Source organism: Mycteria americana, chromosome 4, assembly GCF_035582795.1.
Source record: "Mycteria americana isolate JAX WOST 10 ecotype Jacksonville Zoo and Gardens chromosome 4, USCA_MyAme_1.0, whole genome shotgun sequence".
Classification (NCBI taxonomy): Eukaryota; Metazoa; Chordata; class Aves; order Ciconiiformes; family Ciconiidae; genus Mycteria; species Mycteria americana.
This window is the reverse complement of record NC_134368.1, coordinates 80,845,571-80,862,285: the sequence shown is the minus strand read 5'-3', so window position 1 is coordinate 80,862,285 and position 16,715 is coordinate 80,845,571. Positions and strand designations below refer to the sequence as shown.

Genomic DNA, 16,715 nt, shown 5'->3' with positions numbered 1-16,715 from the left:
TCTGAGTATGTACTCCACTGCACGCAGCCTCTAGACTGAAAGAGCCCGAAATTTAAGACGGAAATGTGTCACTTCCCCTTATCCGTTCTCCAGCTCAATTTTCGTGGGAATGAAAGACAGCTGCTTAACCTAGAAGGCCCGTGGTGTGCATGCTGGAGGGAGCAGGGCTGTGGGGAGTGCTGACGAGCTTTGCTTCCCTGCAGTCTGTGCATTGGCAAAGTGTCTGCCGTGACGTATGTGTTCTCTGAAAGGTCTGCTGCAAAGTTACCGATATATGTCTAAACAGGGATATAAATAGAAAAGCAGGTCTGGTAGTGTGTGCAAGCTTTATTTGGCAAAAAAACAAAAGGGGCTGAGAACAAAAAGAGCTTTTCACTGCCTCGAGTCTGATGCTGGCCAGGGTCCAGACAGATCCCTGCTGCTGGCTGAAATTAGAGCTGCGTGAAGTCTACCCTAAGTTGTGTCTGGTTGCCTATAGCCCTGGACCTCTTTTCTGAGAGTTACAGGTCATCTAGATTTGGGAGTGTCCATCTTATTTCGCTTGGCCTCGTTCCTTACGTTGGTGGCTAAGAGAGAGTATGATGTAAGAGTCATTTTGAGATCCTAGATAATCTGGAACAGTGCCCATGGGTTTAGGTTTTTCAGTGAGAAAATCCTTCAGTTTGCAATGATAAACTTGGACTTCCTTTTGCATCTTAATAATATTGACTTAAAATACTATGGGGAGGGGAGGAGGATAGTGGGGAGGAGTTAGCTGTTGTTTTCCATAAATATATAACCCATTTTTAAATTACATATTTACATAAAGATATTAAAAAAAAACTTCTTTTTTTTATTTAAAGGAGCTTTATTGATGCCTGATAATCTAAATAACCAGAAAAACAGCAGGTGAAAAATTACCTTATATGATGAAAAGGTATGAAAATAGTGTTCTGGGAAATGGAGCTTGATTCTTTGCGAATCTTGAGCTACAAAATCTATCCTAAGAATATACAACTTTCAGAATAGATTGAAGCAGCCTCAAGTCTGAGGGGCAAATCAAGACCCTACCTGCTGCAAAGATTGACTTTAGTCAATTTGACTTTAGGCCGTGTTTGTCTTCATGTGTTCTGTAACATACCTAAATTCACTGCTGTATAATCAGAGTGATTTGAGTTTTGAGTGCTGCCAAAAAATGAGTAAAACCTCTGTATCTTGTATTTGGTTACTTTACATTTGCAGTTTTTCTTGTGACAAGAAGACATAACTACATAAAATGTCATAGTAGCAGAACACAAGCATACTGTTGCGTGATGGGATCACAGTCAGCAGTCTTGGCTATACATTTTTGAATCTGAATGTGTACAACTCAAAACACAGGTTTATTAGGAAACATCAATCCCAGTTTATGCAAAGAACAGACAGTTCCTTTATGGTGTCTGCTTGCTAGTCTGTTACACAGCTGGGTATAGCTGAAGAACAAGTAGGAGACAAATTAGGAAGTTTGATTCTTCAAGTAACTGGAAATATCCAAGCAGAAATATGCTCCAAATCACAGGCTATTAGCAGGAGAATAGGAGGTACAAAGTACATTCTTCTGAGAAGCACAGTTCTTTAAGACAGCTCCTGCGTCTTTTGAAAGGAACATGCCAGTCTCTGAACTTCTCTGGAGATCTGTGTTGCTGCTAACAATGGTGTGCGTTTGTGTGAAGGCAGAAGGATCCTGCCAGGTTCTCAGTTCGGGAGAGTTGGCCACTATGTTCTGCTTCATCCATTCACCCTACTCCAAAGAAACCACAACATCCTGCCCCCGCGCCCTGGGAACTGAGTGTTTGATGTCCATTTAACTTCATTACATCCTAATGTGTAATTACATCCTAATAACCTTATAATTTGTACACTTGCTTGTACAACTTTTACTTAGTGTTTATCATCTCTGTCTGCGAGCTGTTCTATTGACCTCTTAGGGGCTAGCTCATAAATAAGCTGTTGGCAATATGAAATGATGTGTGCTCTAGGAGTGCTTCTCTCTACTGTGTATAAAGGGACACTGTATAGATAGCTCTTATGTAGATGTTTAAATGGTGATAGTCCCACCTTTTTTATATCTGTTAGCTCATTGCAAGATGGCACGGATGGAGTGAGAGTGCACTTCACTCATAAGAGAGAAGCAACAATATACTTTATCGATATAAAACAGTGAGTTAACAAAGTTCAGTGGTAAATGTAACAGTGTTTTAACAAGATTCGATGGGAAAGTACACTTGATTATTTACTGCATAGAGCACAGGATCAGACAAAACTGTCAGGGAGACCCTCCCGTTGAGTCATGAGGTTCGGAAAAGGATCCCCTTGCTTTCTAAACGCCTTCTCAGAGAGGAGTCTAGGTGCAGCTGGATCCAGTCCTAGATCCAAGTCCAGACTTGGTCAATGGTTTCTGTCTAAAGGATTATATATGCGCAATCAATCCTTTATATCACTTAGCTAAGATTTCAAAGTCTAGCATGCTATTAGTCACTTACGGAGGATCTGTTGCGGCAAGGAATCTCTCAATCTTGAGGAGTAACCTTGAGAGGCGTCCCTGCTCAAGGGGAGATCCTGGCGTGCAGCCCGCTGCCGTGCAGGAGAGCTCAATGGGCCCTGGGCTGTCCACTGTTTAAGGAGTAAGATGTTTGACTGACTTACAGGCACATTTGCATACCAGCAAGAGGTCTGGGTCCCTCCTCCAGACAGTCCTTGGCTACTGTGTTGCCATCCGTCCCCAAAGTCCAAGGTAAGCTGGATGCAGCCATCATGACCCCCAGTGGTGGTCATTGCTTACGTGGGGCGGCGGGGAGCACACCGCCACAGATGTTCCCATAGAAATTGAGAGTTCTTTCACTTAAAATGTGGAATTCACTTACTTTTTACTACCATAGAAATGGTGACAAAAATATTAGGAATACTTAATGCTGTCAATGGTAAGAGTAAAGAGTTATGAAAGAAGAGAAGAAATCCTAACAGCTCTCCCAGCTGCTGTTGTGCCAATCCATCAGTATTTCCTATATTGCATTTTATAGTGCTTTGTCTAAATTCTAAGAGTTGTGACTTCCATCAAAGATTCTTCCATAACCCGGAAGAACTGGGTTCAGAGAAAATTTCTTCTGTATGTTTTCACTTTCTTTTCACTCTACCACTCTTAGCTGTACTTTCAGGGTATCAATCCCAGTCAAATAATAATTGCCTTTCTAGTTATGCATTCTGCCCTCTACAAAAATCCAGCATTGTGTTGCATTCTTATGATTTCCTTAGGTGTCTACTTCTCTGTGGTGCAGATATGAAGACAAATTTTTCAACTGCATTATGGTATTCTGTGATGTTTTGCCACAAAAAGAATCTATAAAGTTTTCCATAAGGATGTTCCCAACATAAGGGAATGCCTTATGGAATGCCTAAATAACTGATTATGTTGTATATGGTTGAAATGCATCTTCATTTCTTGCTAGAGCAGCACCTTGTATCCATCACTTACTGAATATAACCTTGATCAGCTGTAAAGCTATTCTGGGTTTCTCGTTGAGTTCCCAGGCAACCAGATTGCTGTTTTACCCATATATTTTCACTAATTCTTTGGATTCTGCCTCTTTCCTGACTGGTGTTCACAGAACATACAAAGCTAATATCTGCTAAGTATTTCATATGCACACAGTTCATTTTCTGTATATATTTTTGTGAAACAAGATGTGGATTCTGAAGCTGGTGCTGTGGGAGCTTTTATTATATGCAAAGTCCTTTCATTAAAGACAATATTTAATTTTTATGATAAACCTGTATTTTGCAAAGCGATTTTTCTTATTTCTTTTCAGAGTCCTTTGTGTGTTGTAAGTGGTAAATTGAATGACTCCTGGGAAATTCTTTTTCATTTCTGCAGAATTAGTAATATTGATGAGTCTGAAAGTCCATCAATAGTCTGATGATAATACTACGTTTTCTGTCAAACAAAACAATACCCACATCACGAGGCCAGAGAGGAGGCAAGTCTTAGAACAATATAGATTTTCTCTTTAAATAGATTGTATCTCCAGTTCCTTATTTCATTGTCGTGTTTCAAAAAGTAGAGGAGGTAACACAGTAATACATACTGTTGTGTTTTCCTAATAGCATAAATTCCTAAACTTCCTCCTTCAGAGAAGTCAGATATAATGTCTAGGGTAGAAGTTAAAACTAACTCTGTGTGAGAAAACCAAGGCACTTGACCCAAAGGCTATCCCTAACTAATCTCCTGAATAATCCCTTAATAAACAGTGGTTCTGCAAAGTATGCTGTATAAAAAGTACAAGCCTGTAAGTTACACTATAGCTAGTTTACATGTGTTGTGCACAATGTTTTATTGACATTTTATTGTTGCAGCGTGTCTGGAAACCTTGAAAGAAAAAAAGAAAAATACAATTTAGTTCTGATCATAGTTATCCTAACATCTTAATAGGGTCGTGAGATCATTTGCAATCAAACAATAAATCCTTTGAAAAATTTTTTGTTGTTGTTATGCACAATAAATAACTTTTCCGGAACCAGCAGGTTGTCAACTGAACTGAGACAAAGGGTTAAGTGTGTGAAATCAAAGAGACAACTTACACTCATGTTTTATGGGATAATGATAATTTTTCAGATCTGATAGAACATTTATGGAATTGCTATGAGCTCACGATAATATTACTACTGTAGTTGATAGTGAAGGAAGAAACAGACTAACAGGGGAACCAGCCATTTTCTTAGAGAAACTATGGCTTACTGTCTGAATTCTAGATACCTGGTAGATGATTTATGAAGCTATTCCTAATTATTTTACAAAGTTATCCATAGATTTAATCAGGAAATTAATCAGTGCTATAGCTGTATATTTATGTAATGTAAGAAGATGTCGTTTTCCCTATTAAGATATAGAGAGGAGTGATTACAATTATATATGTCTACATCTTTTCAAATGATTTTATAATATTGGAATGATTTACAGTTTATATCAGCTTCCAAGCTATGCTTCTATGTCTTATCTGCCTCCGCAGATGAAGGGCAATCAATGCCCATGGCGGTTGACTGGAAGGAGATACCACCTCCTTCTTCAGAGACCATGCCGAGGGTCCTTACGGGAAGAATTACATGCAGACTTTAATTTCTGAAAGAAGTGTAAAGCTAAAATGAACTACTGGAAACCTCTGTTAAATTCCATTAATTTTATTAGAGAAGCACTCTACCTAGGTCAGCTTCTCTTGCTGAGACAGATTTGTCATCGAAAGAATTTTATCTCATTTTGTCAAGTCTGCATTTTTCCATTCGCAATCTTTTTGTTAATATATTCCGTACCACTCTTACAGCAGTCGTCTACACACTCATATCAGTGATGAGGATTTTTTCTACTTTTTAAAATGTAAGAGATACATTGTCCTGTATATTTTCACTTAATATCCCAAACACACTCCTGACAAAATAAAAATGCCACCAAAACCAGCAAACAAAACCCCAGTTATACAAGACCCCTCCAAACATCTGAAAACAGAACATCTAATAACAGAACATAAAGAACAGAACATTGATTTTCTGTAATCCACCAGTTGGGATATCAGCAGAAAGCAGAAACTTACTTTCTGAATTAATTATCTAATTTTCTTTCCCTTCTTCCTGCCCCATTTCATTATAGATGATTCAATACTGTTTATTTGCATATGCTTGAGCATGAAGTACGCTATTGCCCGGAGAACATGTACATTAAGATTGAGCAAAATCACTCTTCCAGTAAATGCTCTTCTTGGCAATTTAGAATACTGATACTGAGTAAGTGGAAGAAGTTTGGAATCAAAATTCAACTTAGGTATTTTCTCATGAATTGTCTAATCTTTAGTGATCAAAGTTGTACTGAATCAACAAGATGCCTTTATTCCTGCCCAAAGCTTTTTTGGGACTACTGCCTAACAACCAGTTGTCAACCAGTCAGTTGCTTTTTGATTTTATTGCATGTTAGAAAGTAACCAATTAAGATCTGATTTCCAGAGAGGAAAAGAGGGAAGATAACACCTGCTTAGTAAATGGCATGAAATAACACTAAAGTAAGGATGTATTTACAGTGTGAACATATGAACACAGATGTGCTTTTCTTTATGTGGGTTGGTAATAGTGCTTTTGAGACTTTTGGGAAACTTGCCTTTGTTGATCAGTTCATCAAAGAGTTAAAAGAACAAAATTGTGAGAGAGTTTTGCTTCACATCAATCATTCGCTTCACAATTTGAAGATCACGGTTCCCTTTTAATCAGCGCATGGAATATATTCTGTTTTCTTGGAGAGGGCAATTTGTGGTTTCATTACTAATTGAAGCAGACTAATTATAAATGATTAGCATTTGAAGAAGGCTTTTAACTGCTATATAAGACCAGTTCAGTGTGCCTTTCTTTGCACTTCTTGTGAGTGTGACTTAAAATACATAATTCAGTAAAGACTTCAGTATAAAATAGGATTAATCATACTTACAGGTCTTTATTGGTCATTTCTGCTGGTCTCTAATCCTAAACAAAATGATGCTAAATATGCAGAATCGCAAAAGACAGAAATCAGGTAATTCAGTATAAACATGTTTGCTTTCTACGTGAGATATTCCTACTATTTTTCCATGTACCATTTTACTGCAAATACTGTTTCATGAAGAATATTAAAAAATACCTTAAACTTCTAGTCCAAAATGGACAGCAACCCAAGAAGTAATACTGATCTTGTAAATCCAGCTGAAAAGAATCATAGAAATCTACACTGAAGAGAATTAGACAGATTCTGTAATTGCTTGCAGTATCAGGAACAGTATTGATACGAGCATTAGTTTAGAACAAAACCATTAAAATAAACTAATTTACATGCTTACATATGTGTAGAACAGAAATAGGTTTGTTAGCTCCGCGTCTCTCTCCTTGCTGTCTAGCTATAACGGAGAACTCATTCTGTACTACAGAAGGTTCTTCATAATTTTCAACCTGTGAGCATGAATGTGACCTGTGCTTTCAGAATGACTCACGTTTGCAAGCCTGGGACAGGGAGAAGAACAAAGGGAAGAAGAGAAATGTCTTCTTGCTAGAAGCCCTTCTGTGAGGCCAGCTTTTCTCTTGGTGAAAGAAAAAGATTTTTCACTTGACTTTGCTATTTTTGTCCTGTACAGCTTGCGTCAGTTCTCCAGACTGTATATTCTTTGTGAAGGCCTCTATCTCTTTTGCAACTATTTCCCCCTCTCCTTCCCATGAAACATCTTGGGACCAGCCTCGGGTCTTGGACTTGGCCTCAAGGTCTTGTAGTTAGTTATGAACAAGGAGCTACAACCACATGAGAACATCCCTAAACAGCATTATAAATGTGGCAATAGTACTGGTTATGCAATTGGCTGTGGACTGTATAAATGCACCAAAGAAGATCCCTGCCCATCTGATCTGAGAGTAAAATGAGATACCAGACGTGAAAAAGCACAGAGCACAAGAAAAGCACAGTCAAGATATGCTGTAGTCATAGAGCTTTACAAGCGTCACTATCTTAAAGTTTTTTGAGGCTTCATAATAAGGGGATTTTTTTATGAATGGAGGGGAGAAAGATGGGGAGATATTTTCACTCTATCATGTGAGAGGTAGAGCAGTTAAAATATGGAGACTGAACTGAGGGGTCATTCGGAGTTCCTGCTGTGGAATTGCCAGAACTTACTAGGATGGGACTGTGATGAACTGAGTCTTAAAAATAAAGACAAATACATTGTATTTCATACAAAAAGTGACCTAGTAGCGGAAGAATGAAAAGAGAGGGGTGACATGGACAAAACTTTGTAGCAGAAGAGCAGTCTTTGCAGCAGCACAGAATAAGTGAGGGGAGGATGAATATGTCTGGTATTTCTAAATATATGTGATAGTGAAATGCTGGTTGATCAGAGCTAGAAAAAAGAGGTTTTGTTGTGAGGATGAAGCAGAAGAGTATACCTAGGAAGTACCAAGTAGAGGAATTTGCAAAACTGGCTTCCAGATTGAGAGAGGCTAGCGAAGTTAAAAAAGTAAAAAAACTGTATCTTTGGATTGTTGCTTGAGTGATAGAATGAGAAAGTTATCCCGAGTGATTAAGAAAATAGTGGGAAAATGTTGCAAGTGAGTATCAAGATACCTGTTTTAATTCTGTTGAACTTGAAAAGTTGATAGCTAATCACTCATAAGAAGATGTCAAAGAGACGAGGAGGTGACGGGTCTGGGATGGTGAGGTAGGGCTGTGAGTTGCTTTAAGATAGTAGTTAAATTTAAATTTGCAGGTAAGAGTAACCCTGAGATAACTTAGAGGCAGGAGAGGAGGAGACAAAATACAAAGTATTTTGGAGTTCCCACCAAGAACTGCAATAAAATCTGGAGGATTCTGTGGAAGAAACACAATGAAAAAATGATCATAGCGCACAGTCAGAGAAGCCAAAAGGAGGCTGATTTCAAGAGGAACTTAGTTGTATTGAAGGGAGCTGACAGTTCAAGGCAGGATACGAAGTGCTGTTTCTGAGTGTAAAGAGATTAAAGAGAGAGGAGAAATGGTAGTGAAAGAGGCAAGGGGGGTGGGGCAAGCGTGTTTGTGCTGTGACGTGAGAGGATGTGAAAGAAAGGCAGAGATTAAAAGAGGGAATAAGAACAGACGCTAGCAAAATCTGAAGTTATTGTTCCAGTTTTGTGATAGGGAAAATGCAAGTAAGTAGCAGGGAGGAAAGACAAAAGTTTGCGATGAAAGCAAATGGAGGGGACTGAAATAAGTTCTAAAAATATGTCACGAATCTTTCTTGAATCAGCAGACGGCGATCTTTCTGCCTACTGAGGATGATGAAAGTACTCAGGTCCAGGTATTGCAGGACAGACTGAAACATGGCTTTCCCATGCTCATCTATCTGCTCAGATCCAGACTGCCTTGTTTTCTGGCTAGGGCATTGTAGAGGGAAGCTATGGGTTGAAGTCCTCATAATTGGGCTCAGGTGGATCTGATCATACGTGTTTCTGCATGAGGCTATTATACAAGATGAGAGTCAACTAAACCACTAAGACTGCCTTTTAAAGAGAATTATCAGTGGATTAAGCATGCCATGAACAGGTGTATGAACATGCCCTGAGCACACACTGGAACGAGAACCTAAAGACATAAACACTGTCCTGCCCATTTTCTTTATTCTGCTGGGGTTGAAACAGGGCAAAACTGGGGCAAGTAAATGTAGAAATAAAGTTTCAGATCAAAACCAGACACTCGGTGTTTGCAAAGCCGTTGTGTTCAGGAAGACAATGAACAGAAGCTGCTTGGATTACATAGTTGAAGTCAGGTATCCAAAGTCACACCTATTTTAGAAGTTTGAGTCCTTTTATAGACGGTCTTTAGGCTTTTCTCTTCATCCCTTCAGAATAGATTGTGTTCTCTTATGAATGTTTAGTAACTGTAGGGATGTTGATGTTCCAAACAAGGAGATGGCTGGGGATGTCCTCCCTTTTCTGTCTCCATTGTAGAAAAGTACCTGGTGTAGCATATCATGAATAACAATATTTTTGTATAGTTATATAGATAGGAGTACATTTTAGCTATATGTTATTATCTACCAATATTGCCATATTTTGCATATATATGCTCTACATAAAGGAAAAAAAAGTGTAGGGAAATGAGTTATAAAACCTCCCTTTTAAACGTAACAGAGAAAACAACTGAAGGGTACTATGGCAAAGTGAACTGCGAGCAGTTTGCACAGCTTATACTGCATGTATTCTAACAAACACCTCAAAAGAGAATATAACCACTAAGTATTTAAATACCCTTGCTATCATACACAACTAAATAGTCTGTGCAATTTCTTTATATGTGAGGTGGTTCTTTCAGATGTGAGTATTTACCGTGTTTATTATTTGTTTCCCAGTATCTCCTATCTTTTCTCAAGTTTGAGCTCAGAAACTTACCTGTATAAAAATTCCTTACATTCCTCTCCCTCTCTTAATTTCTCTGTTCCTGTTTCCTATCTTGTATCAGAAGCAAAGTATAACTGTGTTTGCAGATTTCTCTTTTTTCTCTCCAGCTTTTCTCCACCAGCAGGCCTTTGATTTGAAATTGTAAGGCACTTAATCTTTTGCCAGCATTCTTATAAACAGATTCAGCTTGTCCTTTTGCCGATGCTTCAGCATGTAGCCAATTTCCTCTCTTTTCTTGCAGTTTCGAAGACTTCAGATAATTCTTCCTCTGTTCTCTCACAAATATATGAAATTCTAAGTAGTCATCTAACTTCCATCACATTCATGAGGCAATTCCATCACCACCAAATTGCAGACTTGGCAAAACGTTGTCCATCTGCCTTTGAAATGATATAAGAAAGGATTGAATTTCAGAGATGCTGGTACAGACAATCTAATCGACTACATGGCTGCTTGTACTTTTACAGAATAGCCTGTTCTTTTGCATATCCCAGCATGGAATGCTTAAACTATTATTCAGCTTGGTTGAAGTCTCCATTCAATTCACCAGTGTTTCACATTTTATTTGATGAAAGACAAGGTCACTGGGATTCATAGAATTTGGCCTAAAACTGCTGATTTGCAGGAAACAATGCAGTTCTGTATAGATCTTTAGAAAGGACTGCTCTGAAGTCAGTATGCACTCTAATGGTGCTTGGCTGCAATTTTAAAGGCTGCTGAAGTAGGAGTGGTGCATGCTTTTACTTGTGTTACAAACTCCTAGTTAATGCCTTTGGTGATAGGTTATCTAGGAATAGAGGCATGCATTAATCCCTCAGGTTTAGTTAGATAACCCCTACAGAAGCTTTAAGCAGCCGCTGCCTCAGATTCTTCAGGCTGAATCCAGTCAGATCATCCGTAATCCATTTTTTTTTCCTCCCCTCTTCATTTTAGGACTTTCAGTCTGCACGCTGTAAGCATACACGAAAGAATGTGAGCAGCTGCGGTTACAGAGACATGTCTAGCAAGCAGCAATGTGTGATTCACAGTGGCACTGCCTCATGTGTGGAGCTCTTCAAAAAAATATTTACCCTATCTCTTTAAGTGTTTAAGATGTGTTTCAAAGTAGGACAAGCAAAAATTGTGACTCTCTGTCCTGTCTCAGCGGTCACTGTCCCTCACACAGTGGTAGTCCAAATATTCCAGTGTTAACTTTCAGGAGCACTAAATCCACCAGTCAGGAAAGACATTAAATACGCAAAAAAGAAATATACTAAGTTGCTGGCTCTCTCAGTCTGAACAAGCTCATACATCTTTTGTATGAGTCTACGGTTTGTAGACTCTGACATAAGAGAGGCCGTGGACTCGGAGGGAAGGCATTTTCAGTATGTCAAAAATAAACAGCTGAAAGCTGAAGTGTGGCTAGCGCTGAGTGTACTTCCTTGGCAGGACCTGATCTCATTCTGAACAGCAAAGCCTTTGAGATGTTTCAGTGGTCCTATATTATTTATTTTGATCACTTAAATGTTTATTATCTGTATCTAAAAATAGATGAAGTGAATTTGAGAATGTTGCAATGTGAATAAGTGGCAATTTGATGAAAACTCTTTTGGCAACGTACCTAAGCCACAACCAACCACACACAATTTTCAATTATATAAAGACTTTTTTTTTTTTTTTGGGGGGGGTGGTTTGTAATGTCTGAATGTCTGTAGGCTTATTGGCTTTGTGTACATTTGTTGTGACCATTTTGTTAGTGAAATAACCCAGAAAAAAGACAGGAATCAATACAGCACCGTATGCAGTGTAAACGAACTTGTGTATGTTTGGAATATAGTAGTTAAGATCTTATCTGGTCACGCTTATCCAAATGATAACAGACCCCACATACATAACTGACCGTGGAGCTGCTCTAAACCACGCTATAGACCAGGAGAGTTGAGCGATAATCCAAGAATTTGTAGCAACAAACATCGCTTTCTCTTGTTCCAACTATACCTAACTCTGTTTGCTGCTGCAAGCTGAACTCAAAGATGCTGATGTGTGTAACTGTAGTGATGGGTTTATGGTAAGTATTTGAAACTGGATTTTTGTGAGACTTATGACCTATATTTCAGTTAGTTGTGGAAAAGCCTTGAAGTGGTTATGAGCAAGCCTCGTGATTTTTCAGCTATTCCGAAATCTTATTCCTCAATTTGTGTTCTGCGCGTTAGGATAGCACTTATAAATACATATTTTAGTGGGGTTTAAAGTTGTGTAGTCTTTTAAATACTACTGAATGTTTGAATTGTGACTCCTTACTGAATTGTGCCCTTTATTTGATGTGTTGTCAAATACTACTTCAAAGTTCTTTCTAATACTTCATCAGACTGACACTTCTTTTGTCTCTTTCTCCATCATCTTTGGAAAAGTGCTTACATAAGAACATGACAACATTACAGTTAAGAGTAACGAAGTCCCACTTTAAAAATCTGTTTAACTTGTTTCATAGGGCAAGTAAAGTCTTTTTCCAAGACAGAACCACTTTTCTGAGATTTTATTAGACACTTAGCACCCTTAAAATAAATATTTAAAAAAAAAATCTATAACCATGTGGTCTTTTCAGCAAAGTAAAAAAAGAAAAAATCTGTGTGATTAGGAGAATAGTAGCAGTAAGGTTATTCTCTCCTGTCTGTTAAAATCCATTCCTGCCAGACATAACAAGAGCTCAACTTCACGCCAAAATTGATTTGAAGAATATCTTCACTCTTGACTTTCTCTGCAGTGGCTCATTTCCCTTTTCCGTGCTTCTTTGTAATGGCCTTCTTCCAAGCTGTGAGACTGAGAAGTCAGTACAAGCCCAACACTGATTTCAACGGGGAACTGCAGAGACATTTGCCCTTTATTGTAGATGCAGAACATAAATTGAATCCAGGGAGAGCAGCATCCTAAAATTACCCCAGGAGTAATTTTTCGAGACCAGACATTTAGATGATGAGCATTGTTCCCTTTCGCTAAGCTTTTTTAATATCATAGAAAGTCAAGCATGTTCCCACTGTAAATATTGTATATCCCTTTTTTAAACATTATTTTTACAAGAACCCTTTTGGGTGGCAATACAAATGCAAAATACTTAGGATCCAAATTAATTCAGAAGTAGAAGATCCAATTTGGAACTTTGCACAATAAATAACTGCTGACTGTGGATTCTGATGAAGCATAATTTATCAGATAAAACTATGGGTCACGATGCATTTAAGGCCTCTACTTCCAATACTGGGGTTTATTGTAAAAACAATTAATTGATTAATTAATTATACTCAGTCTGTTATCACCCTAATGCAGACTTTTTTTCTCTCTTAAAGTCAGAGTATGTCTCTCTGTTAGGAGTCATGCTTTCCAGAGCACTTTGTATTTTATTTTATTAGTTCAGAAAGGGAGCAGGCAGACCTCAAAGCCGCACAGTAAGACAGAACCTATCACTTTCCCTACTTTATAAAGGCAAAAATCACAGATAACACATTTGTTTGCAGGGGAAGAGATATTACAAGCCTAAACTAGAATCCTGAGTGTGGTGTTGTCTTTTCCAAATTGAATATAGGAATTGTATTCAGAAATAGTTTACGAGACTTTTCACAGGAGTTAAGAGCCCCGCCAGTGTTGCCAGAATATGTTTTTAGTAACAACTGGAAGTTCCTCTTAGCTTCTGTCCATCAAGAAAGACATACCTGCTAACGCTACGTACCAATTGCCACACTTAGAGAACATAGCTGTTAGATGTGAATGCTTTTGTTTTCCTGGAAAGAGTTTGTTAGAGCTAGATTCATAGAAGAGTTTCAGCATCATAATGATTACTGCTGAAGTGCAGCTCCTGTTTGATAGCATGTGTATTGCCAAGGGGCACACACAGGCCCATATCCAAAAGGCATTTAAGCAGCGTGACATTAAACGTGGTGGTAACTATGCTCAAAACCAATCATTATGTCAAAAATCTACACCTCTTCTTTGTTCCCTTATACAAGGAAGAGTTAGGCGCATCAGAATGCGATCCAGAGAACACAGAGCAATTACATCCAGTTAATAGGAAATGCTGAAGATAAGAATGTATGTAAGCAACTTCAGAAGCTGTTTTATATTCTTACCAGGCTCTTTCCTTTTCTGCTGCTACCTATTTAACCTAGGCTTGTCATATGAAGCGTAGCCAGAGAGGTGGGATCAGGGGAGATTCAAATCTATATACTCTATGTATCTGCTGTATTTGCCCTATGGGCTTTCTGCAATTACATTGCCTCTGTCTCTCCTTTCAAATTTGTTCTGTTTTGCCCAGAGTAATTAAATATTCAAGGGGGCAGAAAGAAAAAAGAGGAGAAATATCTCGTATGGGAATTCACCTGGGATGGGTGCAACCTTAGTTCATTCACACACTGATACTTGAATCTAGCATCAAACAGTTCTTAGCCGGGGTTTATTTAGGGACCTTCAAGTATCTTTTTATGATGTATCCTTCTATCACAGTTCAGGATTCATCATTTAAGTGTCTGTGATCAAAACTTCCTCTGATACCTGGAGGTGCTTTATCCAACAGACGATGGATATAAGCTTTGTGTATAAGGTTTGTTTTTAATTCCTGACCCTTCTGATAACTGCCTCATTTTGATGAGATATATGATTTAATATACTTTAATTATGAATCTTTGTTTTCCTGCTAATGTTATTGTATGTTTTACTGAGCAGTTCTTTGACCCGGTGATACATATATTTCAGTTATTTCTTTAATATGAATTTAACTTTTCCACATGAATCCCAAAAACCAAACAAACGTGAAGCATTTATTAAATGTTAATGCTTCTTTGGAAATCATTGTTAGTGACAGTCTAGTCTGTATTGAAGTAAAGTATTATTCTGTACAATTTTCTGCAAAAACAATAAAAAGGAAGAAGAATAAAAATTCACAGGTTGGGTTTTGCCATCTTGAGAGATGGCCATCGTCATAAAAGTGCTCTGGTTCCTAGTGCTTATGGCAGATTACATGATTAGAGTCACAACAGAGAAGATGCTTAATACAAATTCAAATAGTAATTATCCACGGGACAAGTTCTGGTCTCGTCTTACTGTTCTATATTCACAGTAACTGTGATGTAGGGGAAGCATTTGCTACTCAGGGAATGAAAAGAACTCCACATCTCTTTAACTTGTAATTTCAGTGTCTGGTTTAGATATGACTTTTTTTGCCATGTTCTTCATGTCTTGCAAGACACAATAAGAAACTCTACACTGTGAAAGGCTTCCACTAGACAATATCTGTTTTCTGATGCTTCCCATTCTCCTTGCCCCCAGCAGAGCAGAATGATGGGGTATGTTTAGGCCAGGAGACTTATGAATTTCAAGAGACGCTGCCTGCTTGGATTTTCCCTACTCAGGTCCTTATTTTAGTACTTTCTCAAGCAATGGACTTTTTTTTTGCTTGAATAAGGTCATTTTTTGTGTGTGCTAGGATTTAAAAAATGCCAGATCACATCTAGCTATTCTCCAGAACGTTTAACAACACTGGTTGAGACGGAGATTCATAGCATCAGTGGGTCACTAGTACATTTTTGTCAGTGGTCTGTATTTCTCTCTCATTAGATGTTGCTGTAAGATTTTTTTTATGCTTGGAAATCCAGCATGAGTTCATTGAGACTGAACTGAACTTTAATATGGAAATATATGATGGTTATGTCATGAAGTTCATTCTCTCATGTTGGGGACAAATAGGAGAAATATGTCTAAAAACCTTGATCTCTTTCCATCTTCCATATTGTAAAAAAGTCAGCACAATAGATCGAACCAAGAAGCTCCTGAAATTAAGTTTGAGTGAAACCCTTTCTTCACCTTTTCTAAATTGTATTTGTAGTCCAAATATTTGAAAAGCTCCATTATTATGTTGGCATACATTGTTGCTAATAACAGCTTCCAAAGGAGAGCTGGGCGTTTAATGTAACTCTCAAATTTTTTAAATAGAAAATGGAGTCACATGGAAATGCTAAATATATCCTAAATAAATAATTGAAATTTGCATATCATAGGGAAATGTCTGCCATAGAGAAGTTGATTATAATGAGATTTATTACACAGGCAAAACATTTTTATATGCTGATTCAATTAGCTTTGAAAACTTGCAGTAGTGTGCCAGTGTTGCTTATTGCCATTATTTGCTTCCAAGGCAGCAAATTCATTGACTGTGTTCGGGGTAAGTCATAGGACTGGAATGAAAGTATTGTCTCTGCAGAGGCAATGTGGGTACACCCTGGTGCTTAGTTTTCTTGCAGTAAGTCTTCTAGTTTCAGCCGTTTTAGGGCTTGTTCCATCACTGTTACAAAGTTTTGCCATTGAATTTAGTCACACTGGACTAAAAATTGCTTTGGTATCCTATGGAGCTTTGAGAGCTCAATTAAATATTTTCAAATAGCATATTATTGCAGCTAGAGTTATTAATTAATGCCAGATCTAGTGCCCTTTGAAATCAACATAATATTTTTAAGGCTCTGAACTTCAGACCACATAGTCAAAGACAAGGAGGTATGTAAATGTAATATGATTCCCTGTCCAAGATGAATACGTGCTTCTGATCATATCTGTATGAAATATTTAGATCCTGATTTAAAGCACTTCAGTGCTGCTTTAACATTAAGCACATGAGTTGTCAGTCAGACTGTTTGGTCTTAGAGTTAGCCATGAAGCTGAGAACTTAGTAATCAAGAAAGTTCTAAAAGTAGTACTTAAGACTTTTCTTTTGGTTAAGAAATATTTTCAAATAAATTTTCCTCTCTAATTCTCAA

At 37.9% G+C, this 16,715-nt stretch overlaps 1 long non-coding RNA gene across 1 annotated transcript in view; it reads left to right on the top strand.

Moving 5' to 3' along the window:
• The first annotated feature begins 11,850 nt into the window (after positions 1 to 11,850).
• Positions 11,851 to 16,715, top strand: part of LOC142408748 (uncharacterized) — a 73,717-nt gene continuing 68,852 nt past the window's right edge. The window contains exon 1 of the long non-coding RNA XR_012775402.1: positions 11,851 to 11,986. This is a non-coding gene — a long non-coding RNA (uncharacterized LOC142408748). The remainder of the gene's footprint in view (positions 11,987 to 16,715) is intronic.